Raw genomic sequence first — 23,721 nt, 5'->3', positions numbered from 1 at the left:
CCCCTAAGGACTCCAAGCTAAATGCAGCCTTGCGTCAAAGGCCAACCCCCAGAGTCCGACGGGGGAATGGAGCTCAACTCCCTCCTTCATCACCTGTTGAAGTGAAGGAGGAGCCCCGTTCACAAGAAATAGTCTAACTGCCTTTTTAAAAAAAAAAAAAAGATATTTTAGCATCTTAAACCTCTATTTAGTGTTTTTAAAATTTCATACCTGTTGTTTTTAATCATACTCATGACACTCACCTTCTCAACCATCAATGTGAGAAGTGTGAAGTCGAGAGTTAGAGCCCAGAGTGTTTTATCCTTTCTTAATTCTACAAAGTCAGATGTGTTTTTAATGCAGGAATGTGGCATACCGTTTTTAAAACACTACCGACAGTGGGAGGAGATGTGGCCACAGACATCGATATGGAGCGGATCAAACCAAAATAAGAACGATGGAGTGGCCATTTTAATAAAAAACCCTCAGGTTCTGGTGAAGGGTAGCACTGTGGTGAGAGACGGTAGGGCACTTTTAGCACACTTGACCTTTATGGGACAGGATTTTAACCTTCTCAATATTTATGGCTTTAACGACAAAAATGACAGGTATGACCTTTTAGAAGACCTGCAGTCCCACATGCTAGGGAGAGTGCCATTAGTTTTAGGAGGTGATTTTAACTGTATTTTAAGTCGAAAAGATAGAAAAAGAACAGGGGAAGATTTTAAAATTGACAAAACATCGGTTTTATTACAGGGCATATGCAGGGATTTTAAACTACAAGACTGTTTTAAAACCATGCATCCCAGAGAGGAGGGCTTCACCTGGTTCAGTGGTGATGGCACCAGAGCCTCTCGCATAGATTTTATTTTCACACGGGACTGCCCGCCGACCGATGCTAGATTGACCCCTGTTTTCTTTTCTGACCACCTGATGCTCTCCTGCACCCTTTCACTCTCTTCAGGTGTGACTTTTGGAAGTGGTCTGTGGAAACTCAACTGCTCCCTGCTTGAAGATCAACATCTAGTTCAGCAGTACAGGGAGCAGTACCGAGAGTGGCAGACCCTTCAAGACATGTACGATACACGAGCACACTGGTGGGAGATGGTGAAGGGAAAGACCCAGACTTTTTTCAGACAGGCAGGCAAAAAAAGAAAGGGCAAGGAGAACAGACGCATGATGGGACTGCAGAAGCGACTACAGCGCTATTTTAACCTCAACCAAAATGGAATGGATTTTAATGAAGAAATTAGAGAAATCAAATCAGAGATGTCGGTTTTAGCTGAAATTAAAAGCAAGGGTGTCATTTTAAGGAGCAGGGAACGGGAAATAGAGGAGGGTGAGAAGTGCACCAGGTATTTTTTTAAGAAAATTGTTAGTAAAGGGGGGACCATTTTAAAACTAAAAAAGGAAAACGGGTGCATAACAGAGAATATCGAAGAAATTAAACAGATTGTGGAAAATTTTTACGTAGAATTGTATAAAGAAAAGCCCATTAGAATAGACACCATGAATGAAGTTTTAAAATCCATCGATAAAAAAGTAAAAGACAGTGTGCTTTTAACCCAAGATTTTACCATTCTAGAGTTAAATAAATGTTTGTCAAGTTTTAAAAAAGGGAAGTCCCCAGGACAGGATGGACTTCCCTTGGAATTTTATTTGACCTTTTGGGACATTTTAGCACCTGATTTGATCGATGTTTTTAAAGACTTTGAGCACCTAGACCGACTTCCTGACAGTTTTAGAGTAGGGATAGTGACTCTACTGCACAAAAACAAAGACAAGACCGACCTGATGAACTGGAGACCTATCGCACTTTTAAACCTTGATTGTAAACTTTTTAGCAAACTTTTAGCCTCACGTATGTCCTTGTTTTTAAAGGGGGTGATTCACCCGGATCAAGGCTGTGCCATCCCAGGGAGGAAGATCACCGACAGCCTGGTACTGATCCGAGACACCATCTGTTACGCGAGAGACAGAAACATCCGGCTAGTAGTCCTAAATTTAGATTTTGAGAAAGCCTTCGATCGGGTCTCGCACCAGTACCTTTTCAAGGTACTGCAAAAAATGGGGTTCCCAGAAAGGTTTCTAGCTTGGGTGGGATTGCTGTATCGGGACATTACCAGCAAATTTGTGATTAACGGGCATTTGACAAAAGCAGTCGATATTAACTGCGGTGTCCGTCAGGGTTGTCCGTTATCTGCCCTCCTATACATAACATGTATAGAACCGCTGGCACAGATCTTGAGAAGGGATCAACGAATCAATGGGTTGGGAGTACCGGGGAGCGGGGGACTGGACACCAAGTGTATTTTATACATGGACGACGTGAACATTTTATGCACCGACCTTTTATCCGTCAACAGGACGCTGGACTTGACTGACTGGTTTGGACAGGCTTCTGGGTCAAAGTTGAACAAAAACAAGACCCAAGCCCAATTTTATGGACCGTGGACAGCGACTGAGATGACAGGACTCCCTTTGACTGTGACCCAGACTGACCAAAAAATACTGGGGATCAAATTTGACAGGGAGGGAGAAGGAACAACAAATTGGCCAGACGTGGTAGGGAAAGTAAAACAAAGACTAGGATATTGGGGACTTAGAGGACTGACTATTGAAGGAAAGGTTTTAATCATCAAAGCGGTGATTTTACCTTTGCTTTTACTCATCAGTTCTGTTTTTATCCCACCTAGGAGAGTGCTTTTAGATCTGGAGCGAGCCATCTTTTATTTCCTGTGGGGCTCCAAGTGGGAGAGACTGAGGAGGGAGGTCATGAAAAGGCCAAAAGAGAAAGGAGGAAAAGGAGTGCCTGACCTGTACTTGTTTTTAGGAAGCCGATACACCGCACTACACCTCAAACAAGCCACAGACCCATCCGGAAACCCCAAAACTACAGCCATGACACGTTTCTGGATGGGATCGTACCTCAGACGATTGAAGATTTTACCTACAGATCTTAAAGTACCCGTGTCTTTTAGCCTGCCACCAGCCTATGCTTTTATCCTGACGTTTTTAAAGCATTTTAAACTGGAGCAGGAGGAGCTGCATATTTTAACCAACCACCGTTCTCTGATCTCTGTTGTGCAGGAGCAGGAGCCAGTGAGTCCAGTGCGCGGGCTCGCATTTGGCGAGCCCTCAACAGTTTGGCGCAACGTGAACCATTCCGCTCTTCCAAACAGACTCCGGGACCTGTCATGGATGGTGGCTCATGAGATTCTCCCAGTCAGGTCCGTCATGCACTCCCGGGGCATGTCAACACGCTCAACCTGCCCCCGACCCGGTTGTGGCGCGCCAGAGTCGGTGAGGCATTTGCTCTGGGAGTGCAGCGCTGCCGTAGACCAGTGGGCAATGGCCGGCTCCTTGCAATTCCCGTACTTGCCAGCAAGGGAGGTCCTTACAGCACAACTGGTGCTGTATGGGGTGAGCCAAAAAACACTGAAGAAAGATGACTTTGCCCAGATGTGGCTCACCCTAGCCGCCATCAAAGACGCCATATGGACCTCCAGAAACTTGCTGGTAAGGAAGCACATGCAGATCCCCCCCGTGGCTGTGATCCGGATGGCTGTAGGCGGCAGGCCTAGGACACAGCCACAAAGAAGCATCGCCTCTGTGCCCATTCGGACGAAGGAGCCGGAGCCACACATGAAAAGGTCAAAGCAGCGGCGGCCTGGCTCTCCGGGTGAGGCAGGTGGGAAGGAGCAACAGGGTGAGGATCTCCTCTGAGCACCACGACAGGATCCCGAGAGACCAAATGTTTGGGGGAGCGGAATGAGTGACCCTGGGTAGGGACTCACTCTGCTCCTGCACAAAATTAGAAAGAAGAGAAGTTTTAAACCAATGCACTCCCTTTTTAAAGATTTGGGACACTCCATGGTTTTCATTTGTGAGATGGATTTTATGTTTGACAACATGTAAAACCCCTTGAAATATTTGTTTTTAATGTTTTAAAAAAAAAAAAAACAAACAAACAATGGTTTTACAACTATTTATCATATTGTTGTGATTATAATGTACCCTTTGTATCTCAAGATGTAAACCTTCTTTGAAAAAACTTGAAATGAGTGTCAATAAATCTTTTCGAAAGAAAAAATCTGTTCTTATCAGTTTAATATCTGATATGTCCTCTACCCGAGGACAAACATATTAAACGGATTTTTAGAACTGGGAGCTGAAAAAGGGGCTTGCTCCGTTCACTCCACGCATCGACCTGGCATTGCAGTGCCGCCGGGAACGGTGCACCCTTCTCTGGCCGTGTGGAAAAGCAAGCAAGCAAGCAAGCAAGCAAACAATGACGCAAACGTACAGTTTCAAATGCCCCTCTGGCAGTGGCTGGAGGAAGGTGAGTCAACCTGCCCCACAGCTGATATCCCTCACGCGCCCTGGAAGGGCTGCTAGCCTCCAATCAACCCCGCATTTTCCCTGTATTTTGGTCCCCGGGGGCCTGCAAGCGCCTGATAACTTGAGAAATTTGTGGGGATTGCATGTTGAGGCCCAGACACTTTTCTCCACAGCCCGATTGGCTAGAGCCCGTGACAACATGGGGAGGGGGCGGGGATTTGGCAAGCTAAGAGAAGGCTACCGTGAGGGCGGTGACTGGGACCAATGGGGTCCTCGGCCGCTCTTGAGGAGAGGCCTGTACTGACTCTGGTTTCTCTTCATCACGCACAAGTCTTTCGCCTTTTACTAAAGACTTCCGTGGAGAGGAACACCAATGAGTTTAAGCTATTTTTGGCAGGCTCTGCCGTATGGCTGAGCCCTTTGAGTTTGTGAAAAGTCAAACAGCTGTCGAGGTCAGGAATGGGGAGGTGGGCGGAGGTGGTGAAAAGCAGCCATTGCTCCGCTCATGTCAAAAGCAGCCAACCGCGACCAGCGAGATTTGTGCCAAGAGCCTGGCTGGAACGCCAGACACTTTGGGCCCATCGCTTCTCGGCCTTTTGGCTAAGATCAAGTGTAGTATCTGTTCTTATCAGAGAACAGCAGCTAAGACTGCGGTCGCCTCCTTTTGATGGTTAAATTCTTGCCTGTTGTGGCTCTGAGTTAAACCAGCTCTTGGGAGGAAATTGTCTACATTCCTTGTTTAAAGTTGTGCAACTTTTCTGTAGTTGCATATCTTAAACAAATAGGAATTCATTGGCCCAGAGAATCTCTTACCTGAGCTCTGCCGGATTCAACACCTTGTCCAGGCCAAAACTTGAAAAGGTAAGTACGTTTTTAGATTTTTTTCCTTTTTTATATTTTTAATTGTATTTACTTATTTATTGTTCATTGTTTTTTTTGTCCATTGTAAGTTTTTTACTGATTTTAGATCCTTTTAGCTTGTGGTGCCTCCACCATGTCGGCCACCCATGCCAACATGCGGAGGCACCACAGCGTCCGTTTTAAGTTTAAAGAAAAGGATGGAAAGCTCCTGGAGATGTCAAGGCTAGATTTCTCCAGGAAGCTAATCCAACAGGCTTTGAAATTCACAGCAAACGATTTGAATTGTATTTTGACCCTACCATTAAACAAAGGTTTTGATGTAAGCTTCCAGTCTGCGGCTATCTTGAGAGAATTTTGGACAAGATTTGAGTCTGTGAAACCCCAGTTTTCTGCATTTGTTGTTGAAAAACTGACTGATAATGCATTGAAAACAGTCATTGTCAGAATGTTTAATGAGACAGTGAATGCAGAAGACATTTGTATATGGCTGGGGAGATACTGCACTGTTAAAGGCCAGGCTACCAAAGTGAGAGATGAGGACGGCATCTGGAATTGCGCTTGGAGGGTCCCCATTCAACAATGGCAGGACCCCCAGGGCTTCCAAGGCCTGAAACATCTGCCGTCAATGATAGTTCTGGGTGAAAACAGGGGCTACATCCACTACCAAGGTCAGCCCAAGCTCTGCCGCAAGTGTGGTGAGCATGGGCACCTGGTAGAAGCGTGCACAAAAACCTTTTGCGGAAAGTGTAGAGAAATTGGGCACACTTTTGAGGAGTGCACCAATGGCAGGAAGTGCAACCTTTGTGGAGAAACAAATCATCTCTTCAGAGCTTGCCCCAAATCGTTTGCCAACAAACTAAAGGCAGCAAAAGCCAATGAACAAAATGGAGGACAAAAAGAAAAAGAGCAGGTTGAAGAGGCTGGGCAGGAAAATTCAAATCTCCCGCCAGATACTGTGATTGGAGAGGAGGGATCATGTGAGGCGGGAGAGGGGGAGGGGCCTGCAACAGCCCCATCAATGGAGAGTGGAGAGGAGGATGGGGAGATGCAGGAAGTGGGCGGAGCTAGTTCAGAAATGGAAGATTTTCAACCACCTGAAAATAGTGAGGATGCCCCCCTCCCCGATGCCCAGCAAACAAAGAGACTTGCATCGGAATTGTCCTCTGAGTCTCCTGTAGCCTCAGAGAAGAGGGGAAGAGTTGGGACTCTCTCAGACAGTTCATCTGTGGAGGAGCCCAGAGTCTTCCCCTCCAATTCACCAAATGAAGTCTCTTTTCTGACAGTAGCTCTACAATCAACCCCTAAGGACTCCAAGCTAAATGCAGCCTTGCGTCAAAGGCCAACCCCCAGAGTCCGACGGGGGAATGGAGCTCAACTCCCTCCTTCATCACCTGTTGAAGTGAAGGAGGAGCCCCGTTCACAAGAAATAGTCTAACTGCCTTTTTTTTGAAAAAAAAAAGATATTTTAGCATCTTAAACCTCTATTTAGTGTTTTTAAAATTTCATACCTGTTGTTTTTAATCATACTCATGACACTCACCTTCTCAACCATCAATGTGAGAAGTGTGAAGTCGAGAGTTAGAGCCCAGAGTGTTTTATCCTTTCTTAAATCTACAAAGTCAGATGTGTTTTTAATGCAGGAATGTGGCATACCGTTTTTAAAACACTACCGACAGTGGGAGGAGATGTGGCCACAGACATCGATATGGAGCGGATCAAACCAAAATAAGAACGATGGAGTGGCCATTTTAATAAAAAACCCTCAGGTTCTGGTGAAGGGTAGCACTGTGGTGAGAGACGGTAGGGCACTTTTAGCACACTTGACCTTTATGGGACAGGATTTTAACCTTCTCAATATTTATGGCTTTAACGACAAAAATGACAGGTATGACCTTTTAGAAGACCTGCAGTCCCACATGCTAGGGAGAGTGCCATTAGTTTTAGGAGGTGATTTTAACTGTATTTTAAGTCGAAAAGATAGAAAAAGAACAGGGGAAGATTTTAAAATTGACAAAACATCGGTTTTATTACAGGGCATATGCAGGGATTTTAAACTACAAGACTGTTTTAAAACCATGCATCCCAGAGAGGAGGGCTTCACCTGGTTCAGTGGTGATGGCACCAGAGCCTCTCGCATAGATTTTATTTTCACACGGGACTGCCCGCCGACCGATGCTAGATTGACCCCTGTTTTCTTTTCTGACCACCTGATGCTCTCCTGCACCCTTTCACTCTCTTCAGGTGTGACTTTTGGAAGTGGTCTGTGGAAACTCAACTGCTCCCTGCTTGAAGATCAACATCTAGTTCAGCAGTACAGGGAGCAGTACCGAGAGTGGCAGACCCTTCAAGACATGTACGATACACGAGCACACTGGTGGGAGATGGTGAAGGGAAAGACCCAGACTTTTTTCAGACAGGCAGGCAAAAAAAGAAAGGGCAAGGAGAACAGACGCATGATGGGACTGCAGAAGCGACTACAGCGCTATTTTAACCTCAACCAAAATGGAATGGATTTTAATGAAGAAATTACAGAAATCAAATCAGAGATGTCGGTTTTAGCTGAAATTAAAAGCAAGGGTGTCATTTTAAGGAGCAGGGAACGGGAAATAGAGGAGGGTGAGAAGTGCACCAGGTATTTTTTTAAGAAAATTGTTAGTAAAGGGGGGACCATTTTAAAACTAAAAAAGGAAAACGGGTGCATAACAGAGAATATCGAAGAAATTAAACAGATTGTGGAAAATTTTTACGTAGAATTGTATAAAGAAAATCCCATTAGAATAGACACCATGAATGAAGTTTTAAAATCCATCGATAAAAAAGTAAAAGACAGTGTGCTTTTAACCCAAGATTTTACCATTCTAGAGTTAAATAAATGTTTGTCAAGTTTTAAAAAAGGGAAGTCCCCAGGACAGGATGGACTTCCCTTGGAATTTTATTTGACCTTTTGGGACATTTTAGCACCTGATTTGATCGATGTTTTTAAAGACTTTGAGCACCTAGACCGACTTCCTGACAGTTTTAGAGTAGGGATAGTGACTCTACTGCACAAAAACAAAGACAAGACCGACCTGATGAACTGGAGACCTATCGCACTTTTAAACCTTGATTGTAAACTTTTTAGCAAACTTTTAGCCTCACGTATGTCCTTGTTTTTAAAGGGGGTGATTCACCCGGATCAAGGCTGTGCCATCCCAGGGAGGAAGATCACCGACAGCCTGGTACTGATCCGAGACACCACCTGTTACGCGAGAGACAGAAACATCCGGCTAGTAGTCCTAAATTTAGATTTTGAGAAAGCCTTCGATCGGGTCTCGCACCAGTACCTTTTCAAGGTACTGCAAAAAATGGGGTTCCCAGAAAGGTTTCTAGCTTGGGTGGGATTGCTGTATCGGGACATTACCAGCAAATTTGTGATTAACGGGCATTTGACAAAAGCAGTCGATATTAACTGCGGTGTCCGTCAGGGTTGTCCGTTATCTGCCCTCCTATACATAACATGTATAGAACCGCTGGCACAGATCTTGAGAAGGGATCAACGAATCAATGGGTTGGGAGTACCGGGGAGCGGGGGACTGGACACCAAGTGTATTTTATACATGGACGACGTGAACATTTTATGCACCGACCTTTTATCCGTCAACAGGACGCTGGACTTGACTGACTGGTTTGGACAGGCTTCTGGGTCAAAGTTGAACAAAAACAAGACCCAAGCCCAATTTTATGGACCGTGGACAGCGACTGAGATGACAGGACTCCCTTTGACTGTGACCCAGACTGACCAAAAAATACTGGGGATCAAATTTGACAGGGAGGGAGAAGGAACAACAAATTGGCCAGACGTGGTAGGGAAAGTAAAACAAAGACTAGGATATTGGGGACTTAGAGGACTGACTATTGAAGGAAAGGTTTTAATCATCAAAGCGGTGATTTTACCTTTGCTTTTACTCATCAGTTCTGTTTTTATCCCACCTAGGAGAGTGCTTTTAGATCTGGAGCGAGCCATCTTTTATTTCCTGTGGGGCTCCAAGTGGGAGAGACTGAGGAGGGAGGTCATGAAAAGGCCAAAAGAGAAAGGAGGAAAAGGAGTGCCTGACCTGTACTTGTTTTTAGGAAGCCGATACACCGCACTACACCTCAAACAAGCCACAGACCCATCCGGAAACCCCAAAACTACAGCCATGACACGTTTCTGGATGGGATCGTACCTCAGACGATTGAAGATTTTACCTACAGATCTTAAAGTACCCGTGTCTTTTAGCCTGCCACCAGCCTATGCTTTTATCCCGACGTTTTTAAAGCATTTTAAACTGGAGCAGGAGGAGCTGCATATTTTAACCAACCACCGTTCTCTGATCTCTGTTGTGCAGGAGCAGGAGCCAGTGAGTCCAGTGCGCGGGCTCGCATTTGGCGAGCCCTCAACAGTTTGGCGCAACGTGAACCATTCTGCTCTTCCAAACAGACTCCGGGACCTGTCATGGATGGTGGCTCATGAGATTCTCCCAGTCAGGTCCGTCATGCACTCCCGGGGCATGTCAACACGCTCAACCTGCCCCCGACCCGGTTGTGGCGCGCCAGAGTCGGTGAGGCATTTGCTCTGGGAGTGCAGCGCTGCCGTAGACCAGTGGGCAATGGCCGGCTCCTTGCAATTCCCGTACTTGCCAGCAAGGGAGGTCCTTACAGCACAACTGGTGCTGTATGGGGTGAGCCAAAAAACACTGAAGAACGATGACTTTGCCCAGATGTGGCTCACCCTAGCCGCCATCAAAGACGCCATATGGACCTCCAGAAACTTGCTGGTAAGGAAGCACATGCAGATCCCCCCCGTGGCTGTGATCCGGATGGCTGTAGGCGGCAGGCCTAGGACACAGCCACAAAGAAGCATCGCCTCTGTGCCCATTCGGACGAAGGAGCCGGAGCCACACATGAAAAGGTCAAAGCAGCGGCGGCCTGGCTCTCCGGGTGAGGCAGGTGGGAAGGAGCAACAGGGTGAGGATCTCCTCTGAGCACCACGACAGGATCCCGAGAGACCAAATGTTTGGGGGAGCGGAATGAGTGACCCTGGGTAGGGACTCACTCTGCTCCTGCACAAAATTAGAAAGAAGAGAAGTTTTAAACCAATGCACTCCCTTTTAAAGATTTGGGACACTCCATGGTTTTCATTTGTGAGATGGATTTTATGTTTGACAACATGTAAAACCCCGTGAAATATTTGTTTTTAATGTTTTAAAAAAAACAAACAATGGTTTTACAACTATTTATCAAATTGTTGTGATTATAATGTACCCTTTGTATCTCAAGATGTAAACCTTCTTTGAAAAAAACTTGAAATGAGTGTCAATAAATCTTTTCGAAAGAAAAAATCTGTTCTTATCAGTTTAATATCTGATATGTCCTCTACCCGAGGACAAACATATTAAACTGATTTTTAGAACTGGGAGCTGAAAAAGGGGCTTGCTCCGTTCACTCCACGCATCGACCTGGCATTGCAGTGCCGCCGGGAACGGTGCACCCTTCTCTGGCCGTGTGGAAAAGCAAGCAAGCAAGCAAGCAAGCAAACAATGACGCAAACGTACAGTTTCAAATGCCCCTCTGGCAGTGGCTGGAGGAAGGTGAGTCAACCTGCCCCACAGCTGATATCCCTCACGCGCCCTGGAAGGGCTATTAGCCTCCAATCAACCCCGCATTTTCCCTGTATTTTGGTCCCCGGGGGCCTGCAAGCGCCTGATAACTTGAGAAATTTGTGGGGATTGCATGTTGAGGCCCAGACACTTTTCTCCACAGCCCGATTGGCTAGAGCCCGTGACAACATGGGGAGGGGGCGGGGATTTGGCAAGCTAAGAGAAGGCTACCGTGAGGGCGGTGACTGGGACCAATGGGGTCCTCGGCCGCTCTTGAGGAGAGGCCTGTACTGACTCTGGTTTCTCTTCATCACGCACAAGTCTTTCGCCTTTTATTAAAGATTTCCGTGGAGAGGAACACCAATGAGTTTAAGCTATTTTTGGCAGGCTCTGCCGTATGGCTGAGCCCTTTGAGTTTGTGAAAAGTCAAACAGCTGTCGAGGTCAGGAATGGGGAGGTGGGCGGAGGTGGTGAAAAGCAGCCATTGCTCCGCTCATGTCAAAAGCAGCCAACCGCGACCAGCGAGATTTGTGCCAAGAGCCTGGCTGGAACGCCAGACACTTTGGGCCCATCGCTTCTCGGCCTTTTGGCTAAGATCAAGTGTAGTATCTGTTCTTATCAGTTTAATATCTGATATGTCCTCTACCCGAGGACAAACATATTAAACGGATTTTTAGAACTGGGAGCTGAAAAAGGGGCTTGCTCCGTTCACTCCACGCATCGACCTGGCATTGCAGTGCCGCCGGGAACGGTGCACCCTTCTCTGGCCGTGTGGAAAAGCAAGCAAGCAAGCAAGCAAGCAAACAATGATGCAAACGTACAGTTTCAAATGCCCCTCTGGCAGTGGCTGGAGGAAGGTGAGTCAACCTGCCCCACAGCTGATATCCCTCACGCGCCCTGGAAGGGCTGCTAGCCTCCAATCAACCCCGCATTTTCCCTGTATTTTGGTCCCCGGGGGCCTGCAAGCGCCTGATAACTTGAGAAATTTGTGGGGATTGCATGTTGAGGCCCAGACACTTTTCTCCACAGCCCGATTGGCTAGAGCCCGTGACAACATGGGGAGGGGGCGGGGATTTGGCAAGCTAAGAGAAGGCTACCGTGAGGGCGGTGACTGGGACCAATGGGGTCCTCGGCCGCTCTTGAGGAGAGGCCTGTACTGACTCTGGTTTCTCTTCATCACGCACAAGTCTTTCGCCTTTTACTAAAGACTTCCGTGGAGAGGAACACCAATGAGTTTAAGCTATTTTTGGCAGGCTCTGCCGTATGGCTGAGCCCTTTGAGTTTGTGAAAAGTCAAACAGCTGTCGAGGTCAGGAATGGGGAGGTGGGCGGAGGTGGTGAAAAGCAGCCATTGCTCCGCTCATGTCAAAAGCAGCCAACCGCGACCAGCGAGATTTGTGCCAAGAGCCTGGCTGGAACGCCAGACACTTTGGGCCCATCGCTTCTCGGCCTTTTGGCTAAGATCAAGTGTAGTATCTGTTCTTATCAGTTTAATATCTGATATGTCCTCTACCCGAGGACAAACATATTAAACGGATTTTTAGAACTGGGAGCTGAAAAAGGGGCTTGCTCCGTTCACTCCACGCATCGACCTGGCATTGCAGTGCCGCCGGGAACGGTGCACCCTTCTCTGGCCGTGTGGAAAAGCAAGCAAGCAAGCAAGCAAGCAAGCAAGCAAGCAAACAATGACGCAAACGTACAGTTTCAAATGCCCCTCTGGCAGTGGCTGGAGGAAGGTGAGTCAACCTGCCCCACAGCTGATATCCCTCACGCGCCCTGGAAGGGCTGCTAGCCTCCAATCAACCCCGCATTTTCCCTGTATTTTGGTCCCCGGGGGCCTGCAAGCGCCTGATAACTTGAGAAATTTGTGGGGATTGCATGTTGAGGCCCAGACACTTTTCTCCACAGCCCGATTGGCTAGAGCCCGTGACAACATGGGGAGGGGGCGGGGATTTGGCAAGCTAAGAGAAGGCTACCGTGAGGGCGGTGACTGGGACCAATGGGGTCCTCGGCCGCTCTTGAGGAGAGGCCTGTACTGACTCTGGTTTCTCTTCATCACGCACAAGTCTTTCGCCTTTTACTAAAGACTTCCGTGGAGAGGAACACCAATGAGTTTAAGCTATTTTTGGCAGGCTCTGCCGTATGGCTGAGCCCTTTGAGTTTGTGAAAAGTCAAACAGCTGTCGAGGTCAGGAATGGGGAGGTGGGCGGAGGTGGTGAAAAGCAGCCATTGCTCCGCTCATGTCAAAAGCAGCCAACCGCGACCAGCGAGATTTGTGCCAAGAGCCTGGCTGGAACGCCAGACACTTTGGGCCCATCGCTTCTCGGCCTTTTGGCTAAGATCAAGTGTAGTATCTGTTCTTATCAGTTTAATATCTGATGTGTCCTCTACCCGAGGACAAACATATTAAACGGATTTTTAGAACTGGGAGCTGAAAAAGGGGCTTGCCCCGTTCACTCCACGCATCGACCTGGCATTGCAGTGCCGCCGGGAACGGTGCACCCTTCTCTGGCCGTGTGGAAAAGCAAGCAAGCAAGCAAGCAAGCAAACAATGACGCAAACGTACAGTTTCAAATGCCCCTCTGGCAGTGGCTGGAGGAAGGTGAGTCAACCTGCCCCACAGCTGATATCCCTCACGCGCCCTGGAAGGGCTGCTAGCCTCCAATCAACCCCGCATTTTCCCTGTATTTTGGTCCCCGGGGGCCTGCAAGCGCCTGATAACTTGAGAAATTTGTGGGGATTGCATGTTGAGGCCCAGACACTTTTCTCCACAGCCCGATTGGCTAGAGCCCGTGACAACATGGGGAGGGGGCGGGGATTTGGCAAGCTAAGAGAAGGCTACCGTGAGGGCGGTGACTGGGACCAATGGGGTCCTCGGCCGCTCTTGAGGAGAGGCCTGTACTGACTCTGGTTTCTCTTCATCACGCACAAGTCTTTCGCCTTTTACTAAAGACTTCCGTGGAGAGGAACACCAATGAGTTTAAGCTATTTTTGGCAGGCTCTGCCGTATGGCTGAGCCCCTTGAGTTTGTGAAAAGTCAAACAGCTGTCGAGGTCAGGAATGGGGAGGTGGGCGGAGGTGGTGAAAAGCAGCCATTGCTCCGCTCATGTCAAAAGCAGCCAACCGCGACCAGCGAGATTTGTGCCAAGAGCCTGGCTGGAACGCCAGACACTTTGGGCCCATCGCTTCTCGGCCTTTTGGCTAAGATCAAGTGTAGTATCTGTTCTTATCAGTTTAATATCTGATATGTCCTCTACCCGAGGACAAACATATTAAACGGATTTTTAGAACTGGGAGCTGAAAAAGGGGCTTGCTCCGTTCACTCCACGCATCGACCTGGCATTGCAGTGCCGCCGGGAACGGTGCACCCTTCTCTGGCCGTGTGGAAAAGCAAGCAAGCAAGCAAGCAAGCAAACAATGATGCAAATGTACAGTTTCAAATGCCCCTCTGGCAGTGGCTGGAGGAAGGTGAGTCAACCTGCCCCACAGCTGATATCCCTCACGCGCCCTGGAAGGGCTGCTAGCCTCCAATCAACCCCGCATTTTCCCTGTATTTTGGTCCCCGGGGGCCTGCAAGCGCCTGATAACTTGAGAAATTTGTGGGGATTGCATGTTGAGGCCCAGACACTTTTCTCCACAGCCCGATTGGCTAGAGCCCGTGACAACATGGGGAGGGGGCGGGGATTTGGCAAGCTAAGAGAAGGCTACCGTGAGGGCGGTGACTGGGACCAATGGGGTCCTCGGCCGCTCTTGAGGAGATGCCTGTACTGACTCTGGTTTCTCTTCATCACGCACAAGTCTTTCGCCTTTTACTAAAGACTTCCGTGGAGAGGAACACCAATGAGTTTAAGCTATTTTTGGCAGGCTCTGCCGTATGGCTGAGCCCTTTGAGTTTGTGAAAAGTCAAACAGCTGTCGAGGTCAGGAATGGGGAGGTGGGCGGAGGTGGTGAAAAGCAGCCATTGCTCCGCTCATGTCAAAAGCAGCCAACCGCGACCAGCGAGATTTGTGCCAAGAGCCTGGCTGGAACGCCAGACACTTTGGGCCCATCGCTTCTCGGCCTTTTGGCTAAGATCAAGTGTAGTATCTGTTCTTATCAGTTTAATATCTGATATGTCCTCTACCCGAGGACAAACATATTAAACGGATTTTTAGAACTGGGAGCTGAAAAAGGGGCTTGCTCCGTTCACTCCACGCATCGACCTGGCATTGCAGTGCCGCCGGGAACGGTGCACCCTTCTCTGGCCGTGTGGAAAAGCAAGCAAGCAAGCAAGCAAGCAAACAATGATGCAAACGTACAGTTTCAAATGCCCCTCTGGCAGTGGCTGGAGGAAGGTGAGTCAACCTGCCCCACAGCTGATATCCCTCACGCGCCCTGGAAGGGCTGCTAGCCTCCAATCAACCCCGCATTTTCCCTGTATTTTGGTCCCCGGGGGCCTGCAAGCGCCTGATAACTTGAGAAATTTGTGGGGATTGCATGTTGAGGCCCAGACACTTTTCTCCACAGCCCGATTGGCTAGAGCCCGTGACAACATGGGGAGGGGGCGGGGATTTGGCAAGCTAAGAGAAGGCTACCGTGAGGGCGGTGACTGGGACCAATGGGGTCCTCGGCCGCTCTTGAGGAGAGGCCTGTACTGACTCTGGTTTCTCTTCATCACGCACAAGTCTTTCGCCTTTTACTAAAGACTTCCGTGGAGAGGAACACCAATGAGTTTAAGCTATTTTTGGCAGGCTCTGCCGTATGGCTGAGCCCTTTGAGTTTGTGAAAAGTCAAACAGCTGTCGAGGTCAGGAATGGGGAGGTGGGCGGAGGTGGTGAAAAGCAGCCATTGCTCCGCTCATGTCAAAAGCAGCCAACCGCGACCAGCGAGATTTGTGCCAAGAGCCTGGCTGGAACGCCAGACACTTTGGGCCCATCGCTTCTCGGCCTTTTGGCTAAGATCAAGTGTAGTATCTGTTCTTATCAGTTTAATATCTGATATGTCCTCTACCCGAGGACAAACATATTAAACGGATTTTTAGAACTGGGAGCTGAAAAAGGGGCTTGCTCCGTTCACTCCACGCATCGACCTGGCATTGCAGTGCCGCCGGGAACGGTGCACCCTTCTCTGGCCGTGTGGAAAAGCAAGCAAGCAAGCAAGCAAGCAAGCAAACAATGACGCAAACGTACAGTTTCAAATGCCCCTCTGGCAGTGGCTGGAGGAAGGTGAGTCAACCTGCCCCACAGCTGATATCCCTCACGCGCCCTGGAAGGGCTGCTAGCCTCCAATCAACCCCGCATTTTCCCTGTATTTTGGTCCCCGGGGGCCTGCAAGCGCCTGATAACTTGAGAAATTTGTGGGGATTGCATGTTGAGGCCCAGACACTTTTCTCCACAGCCCGATTGGCTAGAGCCCGTGACAACATGGGGAGGGGGCGGGGATTTGGCAAGCTAAGAGAAGGCTACCGTGAGGGCGGTGACTGGGACCAATGGGGTCCTCGGCCGCTCTTGAGGAGAGGCCTGTACTGACTCTGGTTTCTCTTCATCACGCACAAGTCTTTCGCCTTTTACTAAAGACTTCCGTGGAGAGGAACACCAATGAGTTTAAGCTATTTTTGGCAGGCTCTGCCGTATGGCTGAGCCCTTTGAGTTTGTGAAAAGTCAAACAGCTGTCGAGGTCAGGAATGGGGAGGTGGGCGGAGGTGGTGAAAAGCAGCCATTGCTCCGCTCATGTCAAAAGCAGCCAACCGCGACCAGCGAGATTTGTGCCAAGAGCCTGGCTGGAACGCCAGACACTTTGGGCCCATCGCTTCTCGGCCTTTTGGCTAAGATCAAGTGTAGTATCTGTTCTTATCAGTTTAATATCTGATATGTCCTCTACCCGAGGACAAACATATTAAACGGATTTTTAGAACTGGGAGCTGAAAAAGGGGCTTGCTCCGTTCACTCCACGCATCGACCTGGCATTGCAGTGCCGCCGGGAACGGTGCACCCTTCTCTGGCCGTGTGGAAAAGCAAGCAAGCAAGCAAGCAAGCAAGCAAACAATGACGCAAACGTACAGTTTCAAATGCCCCTCTGGCAGTGGCTGGAGGAAGGTGAGTCAACCTGCCCCACAGCTGATATCCCTCACGCGCCCTGGAAGGGCTGCTAGCCTCCAATCAACCCCGCATTTTCCCTGTATTTTGGTCCCCGGGGGCCTGCAAGCGCCTGATAACTTGAGAAATTTGTGGGGATTGCATGTTGAGGCCCAGACACTTTTCTCCACAGCCCGATTGGCTAGAGCCCGTGACAACATGGGGAGGGGGCGGGGATTTGGCAAGCTAAGAGAAGGCTACCGTGAGGGCGGTGACTGGGACCAATGGGGTCCTCGGCCGCTCTTGAGGAGAGGCCTGTACTGACTCTGGTTTCTCTTCATCACGCACAAGTCTTTCGCCTTTTACTAAAGACTTCCGTGGAGAGGAACACCAATGAGTTTAAGCTATTTTTGGCAGGCTCTGCCGTATGGCTGAGCCCTTTGAGTTTGTGAAAAGTCAAACAGCTGTCGAGGTCAGGAATGGGGAGGTGGGCGGAGGTGGTGAAAAGCAGCCATTGCTCCGCTCATGTCAAAAGCAGCCAACCGCGACCAGCGAGATTTGTGCCAAGAGCCTGGCTGGAACGCCAGACACTTTGGGCCCATCGCTTCTCGGCCTTTTGGCTAAGATCAAGTGTAGTATCTGTTCTTATCAGTTTAATATCTGATATGTCCTCTACCCGAGGACAAACATATTAAACGGATTTTTAGAACTGGGAGCTGAAAAAGGGGCTTGCTCCGTTCACTCCACGCATCGACCTGGCATTGCAGTGCCGCCGGGAACGGTGCACCCTTCTCTGGCCGCGTGGAAAAGCAAGCAAGCAAGCAAGCAAGCAAACAATGACGCAAACGTACAGTTTCAAATGCCCCTCTGGCAGTGGCTGGAGGAAGGTGAGTCAACCTGCCCCACAGCTGATATCCCTCACGCGCCCTGGAAGGGCTGCTAGCCTCCAATCAACCCCGCATTTTCCCTGTATTTTGGTCCCCGGGGGCCTGCAAGCGCCTGATAACTTGAGAAATTTGTGGGGATTGCATGTTGAGGCCCAGACACTTTTCTCCACAGCCCGATTGGCTAGAGCCCGTGACAACATGGGGAGGGGGCGGGGATTTGGCAAGCTAAGAGAAGGCTACCGTGAGGGCGGTGACTGGGACCAATGGGGTCCTCGGCCGCTCTTGAGGAGAGGCCTGTACTGACTCTGGTTTCTCTTCATCACGCACAAGTCTTTCGCCTTTTACTAAAGACTTCCGTGGAGAGGAACACCAATGAGTTTAAGCTATTTTTGGCAGGCTCTGCCGTATGGCTGAGCCCTTTGAGTTTGTGAAAAGTCAAACAGCTGTCGAGGTCAGGAATGGGGAGGTGGGCGGAGGTGGTGAAAAGCAGCCATTGCTCCGCTCATGTCAAAAGCAGCCAACCGTGACCAGCGAGATTTGTGCCAAGAGCCTGGCTGGAACGCCAGACACTTTGGGCCCATCGCTTCTCGGCCTTTTGGCTAAGATCAAGTGTAGTATCTGTTCTTATCAGTTTAATATCTGATGTGTCCTCTACCCGAGGACAAACATATTAAACGGATTTTTAGAACTGGGAGCTGAAAAAGGGGCTTGCCCCGTTCACTCCACGCATCGACCTGGCATTGCAGTGCCGCCGGGAACGGTGCACCCTTCTCTGGCCGTGTGGAAAAGCAAGCAAGCAAGCAAGCAAGCAAACAATGACGCAAACGTACAGTTTCAAATGCCCCTCTGGCAGTGGCTGGAGGAAGGTGAGTCAACCTGCCCCACAGCTGATATCCCTCACGCGCCCTGGAAGGGCTGCTAGCCTCCAATCAACCCCGCATTTTCCCTGTATTTTGGTCCCCGGGGGCCTGCAAGCGCCTGATAACTTGAGAAATTTGTGGGGATTGCATGTTGAGGCCCAGACACTTTTCTCCACAGCCCGATTGGCTAGAGCCCGTGACAACATGGGGAGGGGGCGGGGATTTGGCAAGCTAAGAGAAGGCTACCGTGAGGGCGGTGACTGGGACCAATGGGGTCCTCGGCCGCTCTTGAGGAGAGGCCTGTACTGACTCTGGTTTCTCTTCATCACGCACAAGTCTTTCGCCTTTTACTAAAGACTTCCGTGGAGAGGAACACCAATGAGTTTAAGCTATTTTTGGCAGGCTCTGCCGTATGGCTGAGCCCCTTGAGTTTGTGAAAAGTCAAACAGCTGTCGAGGTCAGGAATGGGGAGGTGGGCGGAGGTGGTGAAAAGCAGCCATTGCTCCGCTCATGTCAAAAGCAGCCAACCGCGACCAGCGAGATTTGTGCCAAGAGCCTGGCTGGAACGCCAGACACTTTGGGCCCATCGCTTCTCGGCCTTTTGGCTAAGATCAAGTGTAGTATCTGTTCTTATCAGTTTAATATCTGATATGTCCTCTACCCGAGGACAAACATATTAAACGGATTTTTAGAACTGGGAGCTGAAAAAGGGGCTTGCTCCGTTCACTCCACGCATCGACCTGGCATTGCAGTGCCGCCGGGAACGGTGCACCCTTCTCTGGCCGTGTGGAAAAGCAAGCAAGCAAGCAAGCAAGCAAACAATGATGCAAATGTACAGTTTCAAATGCCCCTCTGGCAGTGGCTGGAGGAAGGTGAGTCAACCTGCCCCACAGCTGATATCCCTCACGCGCCCTGGAAGGGCTGCTAGCCTCCAATCAACCCCGCATTTTCCCTGTATTTTGGTCCCCGGGGGCCTGCAAGCGCCTGATAACTTGAGAAATTTGTGGGGATTGCATGTTGAGGCCCAGACACTTTTCTCCACAGCCCGATTGGCTAGAGCCCGTGACAACATGGGGAGGGGGCGGGGATTTGGCAAGCTAAGAGAAGGCTACCGTGAGGGCGGTGACTGGGACCAATGGGGTCCTCGGCCGCTCTTGAGGAGATGCCTGTACTGACTCTGGTTTCTCTTCATCACGCACAAGTCTTTCGCCTTTTACTAAAGACTTCCGTGGAGAGGAACACCAATGAGTTTAAGCTATTTTTGGCAGGCTCTGCCGTATGGCTGAGCCCTTTGAGTTTGTGAAAAGTCAAACAGCTGTCGAGGTCAGGAATGGGGAGGTGGGCGGAGGTGGTGAAAAGCAGCCATTGCTCCGCTCATGTCAAAAGCAGCCAACCGCGACCAGCGAGATTTGTGCCAAGAGCCTGGCTGGAACGCCAGACACTTTGGGCCCATCGCTTCTCGGCCTTTTGGCTAAGATCAAGTGTAGTATCTGTTCTTATCAGTTTAATATCTGATATGTCCTCTACCCGAGGACAAACATATTAAACGGATTTTTAGAACTGGGAGCTGAAAAAGGGGCTTGCTCCGTTCACTCCACGCATCGACCTGGCATTGCAGTGCCGCCGGGAACGGTGCACCCTTCTCTGGCCGTGTGGAAAAGCAAGCAAGCAAGCAAGCAAGCAAACAATGATGCAAACGTACAGTTTCAAATGCCCCTCTGGCAGTGGCTGGAGGAAGGTGAGTCAACCTGCCCCACAGCTGATATCCCTCACGCGCCCTGGAAGGGCTGCTAGCCTCCAATCAACCCCGCATTTTCCCTGTATTTTGGTCCCCGGGGGCCTGCAAGCGCCTGATAACTTGAGAAATTTGTGGGGATTGCATGTTGAGGCCCAGACACTTTTCTCCACAGCCCGATTGGCTAGAGCCCGTGACAACATGGGGAGGGGGCGGGGATTTGGCAAGCTAAGAGAAGGCTACCGTGAGGGCGGTGACTGGGACCAATGGGGTCCTCGGCCGCTCTTGAGGAGAGGCCTGTACTGACTCTGGTTTCTCTTCATCACGCACAAGTCTTTCGCCTTTTACTAAAGACTTCCGTGGAGAGGAACACCAATGAGTTTAAGCTATTTTTGGCAGGCTCTGCCGTATGGCTGAGCCCTTTGAGTTTGTGAAAAGTCAAACAGCTGTCGAGGTCAGGAATGGGGAGGTGGGCGGAGGTGGTGAAAAGCAGCCATTGCTCCGCTCATGTCAAAAGCAGCCAACCGCGACCAGCGAGATTTGTGCCAAGAGCCTGGCTGGAACGCCAGACACTTTGGGCCCATCGCTTCTCGGCCTTTTGGCTAAGATCAAGTGTAGTATCTGTTCTTATCAGTTTAATATCTGATATGTCCTCTACCCGAGGACAAACATATTAAACGGATTTTTAGAACTGGGAGCTGAAAAAGGGGCTTGCTCCGTTCACTCCACGCATCGACCTGGCATTGCAGTGCCGCCGGGAACGGTGCACCCTTCTCTGGCCGTGTGGAAAAGCAAGCAAGCAAGCAAGCAAGCAAGCAAACAATGATGCAAATGTACAGTTTCAAATGCCCCTCTGGCAGTGGCTGGAGGAAGGTGAGTCAACCTGCCCCACAGCTGATATCCCTCACGCGCCCTGGAAGGGCTGCTAGCCTCCAATCAACCCCGCATTTTCCCTGTATTTTGGTCCCCGGGGGCCTGCAAGCGCCTGATAACTTGAGAAATTTGTGGGGATTGCATGTTGAGGCCCAGACACTTTTCTCCACAGCCCGATTGGCTAGAGCCCGTGACAACATGGGGAGGGGGCGGGGATTTGGCAAGCTAAGAGAAGGCTACCGTGAGGGCGGTGACTGGGACCAATGGGGTCCTCGGCCGCTCTTGAGGAGAGGCCTGTACTGACTCTGGTTTCTCTTCATCACGCACAAGTCTTTCGCCTTTTACTAAAGACTTCCGTGGAGAGGAACACCAATGAGTTTAAGCTATTTTTGGCAGGCTCTGCCGTATGGCTGAGCCCTTTGAGTTTGTGAAAAGTCAAACAGCTGTCGAGGTCAGGAATGGGGAGGTGGGCGGAGGTGGTGAAAAGCAGCCATTGCTCCGCTCATGTCAAAAGCAGCCAACCGCGACCAGCGAGATTTGTGCCAAGAGTCTGGCTGGAACGCCAGACACTTTGGGCCCATCGCTTCTCGGCCTTTTGGCTAAGATCAAGTGTAGTATTCGTGGAGAGATTTTTCTTTTTTGATCTGGGCGACACTTCTATGGAAGCGATGGCCAGTATGGCCTCTCCTGTGCAGGTTATCCCTAAGGTTGGGTTGAGGTTCACGCTTCGTTTCCAGGCAATCGTGACAGAAGAAGATGCTGTTTCAAGATCGTGGTTCTGCAAGAGGGTCATCATGGGCCAGCTTCTTTTGACGGTGGAGGATGTCTTGTGCATTCAATGGAACCAACAGGAAAAAGCTTTTGATGTCACCCTGAGGAATGAGGAGGTGTACAGAAAGGTGTCTGAAAATTGTTCGGCTGGAGCTGGGGTAAGGCCCCTTGCCTGCTACAAGATTTTGAGTTTGGTCAGACCTAATTTCAGGCAGATCACAGTTCACATGTTTAACCCGTTTGTGACTGATCTTGCCTTGGCTGATTTCCTGGGCCGGTATGGAGAAGTGGTGTCAGCAGCAAGATATGTTAATGATCCAATGGGGTTTTGGACTGGCAGACGGCAGTTCCAGGTGTTGCTCAAGCCTGAGCCAGAAGGGCCTGGTGGTCTCAGACATCCACCCGCCTTTTTTAGTCTCGGTGGGGACCGTGGCTATTTGTTCTATTCGAGGCAACCGTCTTTCTGTCGGCAGTGTAGGCAGTCTGGCCACACGGAGGCAGGATGCACTGGGGTCTGCTGCCGTTTCTGTGGTCAGGGGGGACACGAGGCTAAAGACTGCACTGCACTGAAGGCCTGTCATGGATGTGGTGGACTTGATCACCTCTATCGGAGCTGTCCTGGCCGTAGGAGAACCTTTGCAGAAGTAGCTGGGGCCACTGGAGGGCAGGGTAAGGCTCAAGACTTTGGAGGGACTTTCGTGCCAATGGGCAATACGTCAATTGATCCACAGCAAGCGGATCAGCTTCCAGGCCCTTCTGGGAGTAGAGTGGACTCTGTATCCAAGGTGCAGGGACTTGCCAGTGTTGCTGGAGAAGTCAGTGTGGACCAGGTGCCCTCGGGGATTACGGACACGGTCCCCACTGGTGCCGCTCCCACCGAGCCAAAGCAAGGAGCACGAAGAGGTTTGAAGGTGTTGGAGGAGGGTCTCTCGATTGAAAAGGGGGAGTGTGAGCAGGTGGTGAAGAGTAAAAGGTCAAAGAGGGAGAGGGAGGGAGAGGGGAGGGGGCAGGCCGCAGAGGTGGGGGTTGATGTGGGTAGGGCTGATGGAATACAACAGGGGGGGGAAACGGTTAGAGGAGGGGCCCGGGGGCGGGATGCAATAGATACAGGTCAGGGGTTGGAGCATGTCTCAGGGGTTTTGGGTGAGGAGCCACCAGCTGGGTTGGAGCTTGATTTTGAGCTTTCTCCCGGTTTGCTCCTATTGTCGTCTCCTTTGAGTGAGGACGCATACGAGGGACCAAAAAGGCCTTCATCCTCACCAAATGCTGTTCCCTTTTCCTGGGCGGACCAGATGGATAGTGAAGGAGATGATCTGTATTCACAGTAGGGGGGGGGACTGTTTTGTTTTCTTTTTGTTTTTGTTTGAGTGTAAGCATCTGTAATTTAAAATGTTCTCCTTTGATGTTCTTTCTCTGAATGTGAGGGGAATGAGGAACACTGTTAAAAGAAGGATCGTTTTCGAATTTGTTAGCTCTTTGCGTGTAGCTTTTTGTTTGTTGCAGGAAGTCCACTTACGGGATATGGGGGATGTTGGGTGTTTTAGAAGGGAATGGACCAGAGGGGACTCAGTCTGGAGCATAGGGGGTGTTCACTCTACAGGAGTTGGGATTTTGTTTGGTTTTAAGGAGATTAAAGTGGAGGGTGTTTTTGTTATTGTCCAGGGGAGAATAATGGGTGCGGACATCTCCTGGGGAACAAACACGCTGAGAATCATTGTGGTCTATGGACCACAATCCTCAGCAG

General features: G+C 49.9%; 26 non-coding genes and 4 pseudogenes across 26 annotated transcripts; all 30 read left to right on the top strand.

Annotated features, from left to right (window-relative positions):
• The first annotated feature begins 4,051 nt into the window (after positions 1–4,051).
• LOC139619804 (U2 spliceosomal RNA) lies at positions 4,052–4,226 on the top strand (annotated as a pseudogene).
• Positions 4,227–4,621: 395 nt separating this feature from the next.
• On the top strand, positions 4,622–4,736 carry LOC139619233 (U5 spliceosomal RNA). The gene has a single exon (XR_011690236.1). It is a non-coding gene; the product is annotated as a U5 spliceosomal RNA (small nuclear RNA).
• Positions 4,737–4,900: 164 nt separating this feature from the next.
• Positions 4,901–5,114, top strand: LOC139618729 (U2 spliceosomal RNA; annotated as a pseudogene).
• Positions 5,115–10,520: 5,406 nt separating this feature from the next.
• LOC139619682 (U2 spliceosomal RNA) lies at positions 10,521–10,695 on the top strand (annotated as a pseudogene).
• Positions 10,696–11,090: 395 nt separating this feature from the next.
• LOC139619372 (U5 spliceosomal RNA) lies at positions 11,091–11,205 on the top strand. Its single transcript, XR_011690371.1, has one exon. It is a non-coding gene; the product is annotated as a U5 spliceosomal RNA (small nuclear RNA).
• Positions 11,206–11,369: 164 nt separating this feature from the next.
• Positions 11,370–11,561, top strand: LOC139619543 (U2 spliceosomal RNA). Its single transcript, XR_011690536.1, has one exon. It is a non-coding gene; the product is annotated as a U2 spliceosomal RNA (small nuclear RNA).
• Positions 11,562–11,956: 395 nt separating this feature from the next.
• Positions 11,957–12,071, top strand: LOC139619232 (U5 spliceosomal RNA). Its single transcript, XR_011690235.1, has one exon. It is a non-coding gene; the product is annotated as a U5 spliceosomal RNA (small nuclear RNA).
• Positions 12,072–12,235: 164 nt separating this feature from the next.
• LOC139619542 (U2 spliceosomal RNA) lies at positions 12,236–12,427 on the top strand. The gene has a single exon (XR_011690535.1). It is a non-coding gene; the product is annotated as a U2 spliceosomal RNA (small nuclear RNA).
• Positions 12,428–12,834: 407 nt separating this feature from the next.
• LOC139619231 (U5 spliceosomal RNA) lies at positions 12,835–12,949 on the top strand. The gene has a single exon (XR_011690234.1). It is a non-coding gene; the product is annotated as a U5 spliceosomal RNA (small nuclear RNA).
• Positions 12,950–13,113: 164 nt separating this feature from the next.
• Positions 13,114–13,305, top strand: LOC139619607 (U2 spliceosomal RNA). Its single transcript, XR_011690599.1, has one exon. It is a non-coding gene; the product is annotated as a U2 spliceosomal RNA (small nuclear RNA).
• A 395-nt stretch (positions 13,306–13,700) lies between these two features.
• Positions 13,701–13,815, top strand: LOC139619229 (U5 spliceosomal RNA). The gene has a single exon (XR_011690231.1). It is a non-coding gene; the product is annotated as a U5 spliceosomal RNA (small nuclear RNA).
• Positions 13,816–13,979: 164 nt separating this feature from the next.
• On the top strand, positions 13,980–14,171 carry LOC139619541 (U2 spliceosomal RNA). The gene has a single exon (XR_011690534.1). It is a non-coding gene; the product is annotated as a U2 spliceosomal RNA (small nuclear RNA).
• A 395-nt stretch (positions 14,172–14,566) lies between these two features.
• Positions 14,567–14,681, top strand: LOC139619228 (U5 spliceosomal RNA). The gene has a single exon (XR_011690230.1). It is a non-coding gene; the product is annotated as a U5 spliceosomal RNA (small nuclear RNA).
• Positions 14,682–14,845: 164 nt separating this feature from the next.
• LOC139619540 (U2 spliceosomal RNA) lies at positions 14,846–15,037 on the top strand. The gene has a single exon (XR_011690533.1). It is a non-coding gene; the product is annotated as a U2 spliceosomal RNA (small nuclear RNA).
• A 395-nt stretch (positions 15,038–15,432) lies between these two features.
• On the top strand, positions 15,433–15,547 carry LOC139619227 (U5 spliceosomal RNA). The gene has a single exon (XR_011690229.1). It is a non-coding gene; the product is annotated as a U5 spliceosomal RNA (small nuclear RNA).
• Positions 15,548–15,711: 164 nt separating this feature from the next.
• LOC139619539 (U2 spliceosomal RNA) lies at positions 15,712–15,903 on the top strand. The gene has a single exon (XR_011690532.1). It is a non-coding gene; the product is annotated as a U2 spliceosomal RNA (small nuclear RNA).
• Positions 15,904–16,302: 399 nt separating this feature from the next.
• Positions 16,303–16,417, top strand: LOC139619226 (U5 spliceosomal RNA). Its single transcript, XR_011690228.1, has one exon. It is a non-coding gene; the product is annotated as a U5 spliceosomal RNA (small nuclear RNA).
• A 164-nt stretch (positions 16,418–16,581) lies between these two features.
• LOC139619538 (U2 spliceosomal RNA) lies at positions 16,582–16,773 on the top strand. The gene has a single exon (XR_011690531.1). It is a non-coding gene; the product is annotated as a U2 spliceosomal RNA (small nuclear RNA).
• A 399-nt stretch (positions 16,774–17,172) lies between these two features.
• On the top strand, positions 17,173–17,287 carry LOC139619225 (U5 spliceosomal RNA). The gene has a single exon (XR_011690226.1). It is a non-coding gene; the product is annotated as a U5 spliceosomal RNA (small nuclear RNA).
• A 164-nt stretch (positions 17,288–17,451) lies between these two features.
• On the top strand, positions 17,452–17,643 carry LOC139619537 (U2 spliceosomal RNA). The gene has a single exon (XR_011690530.1). It is a non-coding gene; the product is annotated as a U2 spliceosomal RNA (small nuclear RNA).
• Positions 17,644–18,038: 395 nt separating this feature from the next.
• LOC139619224 (U5 spliceosomal RNA) lies at positions 18,039–18,153 on the top strand. The gene has a single exon (XR_011690225.1). It is a non-coding gene; the product is annotated as a U5 spliceosomal RNA (small nuclear RNA).
• Positions 18,154–18,317: 164 nt separating this feature from the next.
• LOC139619606 (U2 spliceosomal RNA) lies at positions 18,318–18,509 on the top strand. The gene has a single exon (XR_011690598.1). It is a non-coding gene; the product is annotated as a U2 spliceosomal RNA (small nuclear RNA).
• A 395-nt stretch (positions 18,510–18,904) lies between these two features.
• On the top strand, positions 18,905–19,019 carry LOC139619223 (U5 spliceosomal RNA). Its single transcript, XR_011690224.1, has one exon. It is a non-coding gene; the product is annotated as a U5 spliceosomal RNA (small nuclear RNA).
• A 164-nt stretch (positions 19,020–19,183) lies between these two features.
• Positions 19,184–19,375, top strand: LOC139619536 (U2 spliceosomal RNA). Its single transcript, XR_011690529.1, has one exon. It is a non-coding gene; the product is annotated as a U2 spliceosomal RNA (small nuclear RNA).
• Positions 19,376–19,770: 395 nt separating this feature from the next.
• On the top strand, positions 19,771–19,885 carry LOC139619222 (U5 spliceosomal RNA). Its single transcript, XR_011690223.1, has one exon. It is a non-coding gene; the product is annotated as a U5 spliceosomal RNA (small nuclear RNA).
• Positions 19,886–20,049: 164 nt separating this feature from the next.
• On the top strand, positions 20,050–20,241 carry LOC139619535 (U2 spliceosomal RNA). Its single transcript, XR_011690528.1, has one exon. It is a non-coding gene; the product is annotated as a U2 spliceosomal RNA (small nuclear RNA).
• A 395-nt stretch (positions 20,242–20,636) lies between these two features.
• Positions 20,637–20,751, top strand: LOC139619221 (U5 spliceosomal RNA). Its single transcript, XR_011690222.1, has one exon. It is a non-coding gene; the product is annotated as a U5 spliceosomal RNA (small nuclear RNA).
• A 164-nt stretch (positions 20,752–20,915) lies between these two features.
• LOC139619533 (U2 spliceosomal RNA) lies at positions 20,916–21,107 on the top strand. The gene has a single exon (XR_011690526.1). It is a non-coding gene; the product is annotated as a U2 spliceosomal RNA (small nuclear RNA).
• Positions 21,108–21,506: 399 nt separating this feature from the next.
• Positions 21,507–21,621, top strand: LOC139619220 (U5 spliceosomal RNA). The gene has a single exon (XR_011690220.1). It is a non-coding gene; the product is annotated as a U5 spliceosomal RNA (small nuclear RNA).
• A 164-nt stretch (positions 21,622–21,785) lies between these two features.
• On the top strand, positions 21,786–21,864 carry LOC139618774 (U2 spliceosomal RNA; annotated as a pseudogene).
• Positions 21,865–23,721: the final 1,857 nt, after the last annotated feature.

Source organism: Trachinotus anak, unplaced genomic scaffold (assembly GCF_046630095.1).
Source record: "Trachinotus anak isolate AG129_WGS33_773 ecotype Australia unplaced genomic scaffold, CSIRO_AGI_Tana_v1 ptg000003l, whole genome shotgun sequence".
In the NCBI taxonomy this organism is placed as follows: domain Eukaryota; kingdom Metazoa; phylum Chordata; class Actinopteri; order Carangiformes; family Carangidae; genus Trachinotus; species Trachinotus anak.
Note: the sequence above shows the minus strand (reverse complement) of the source record. Positions and strands in the feature narration are given on the sequence as shown.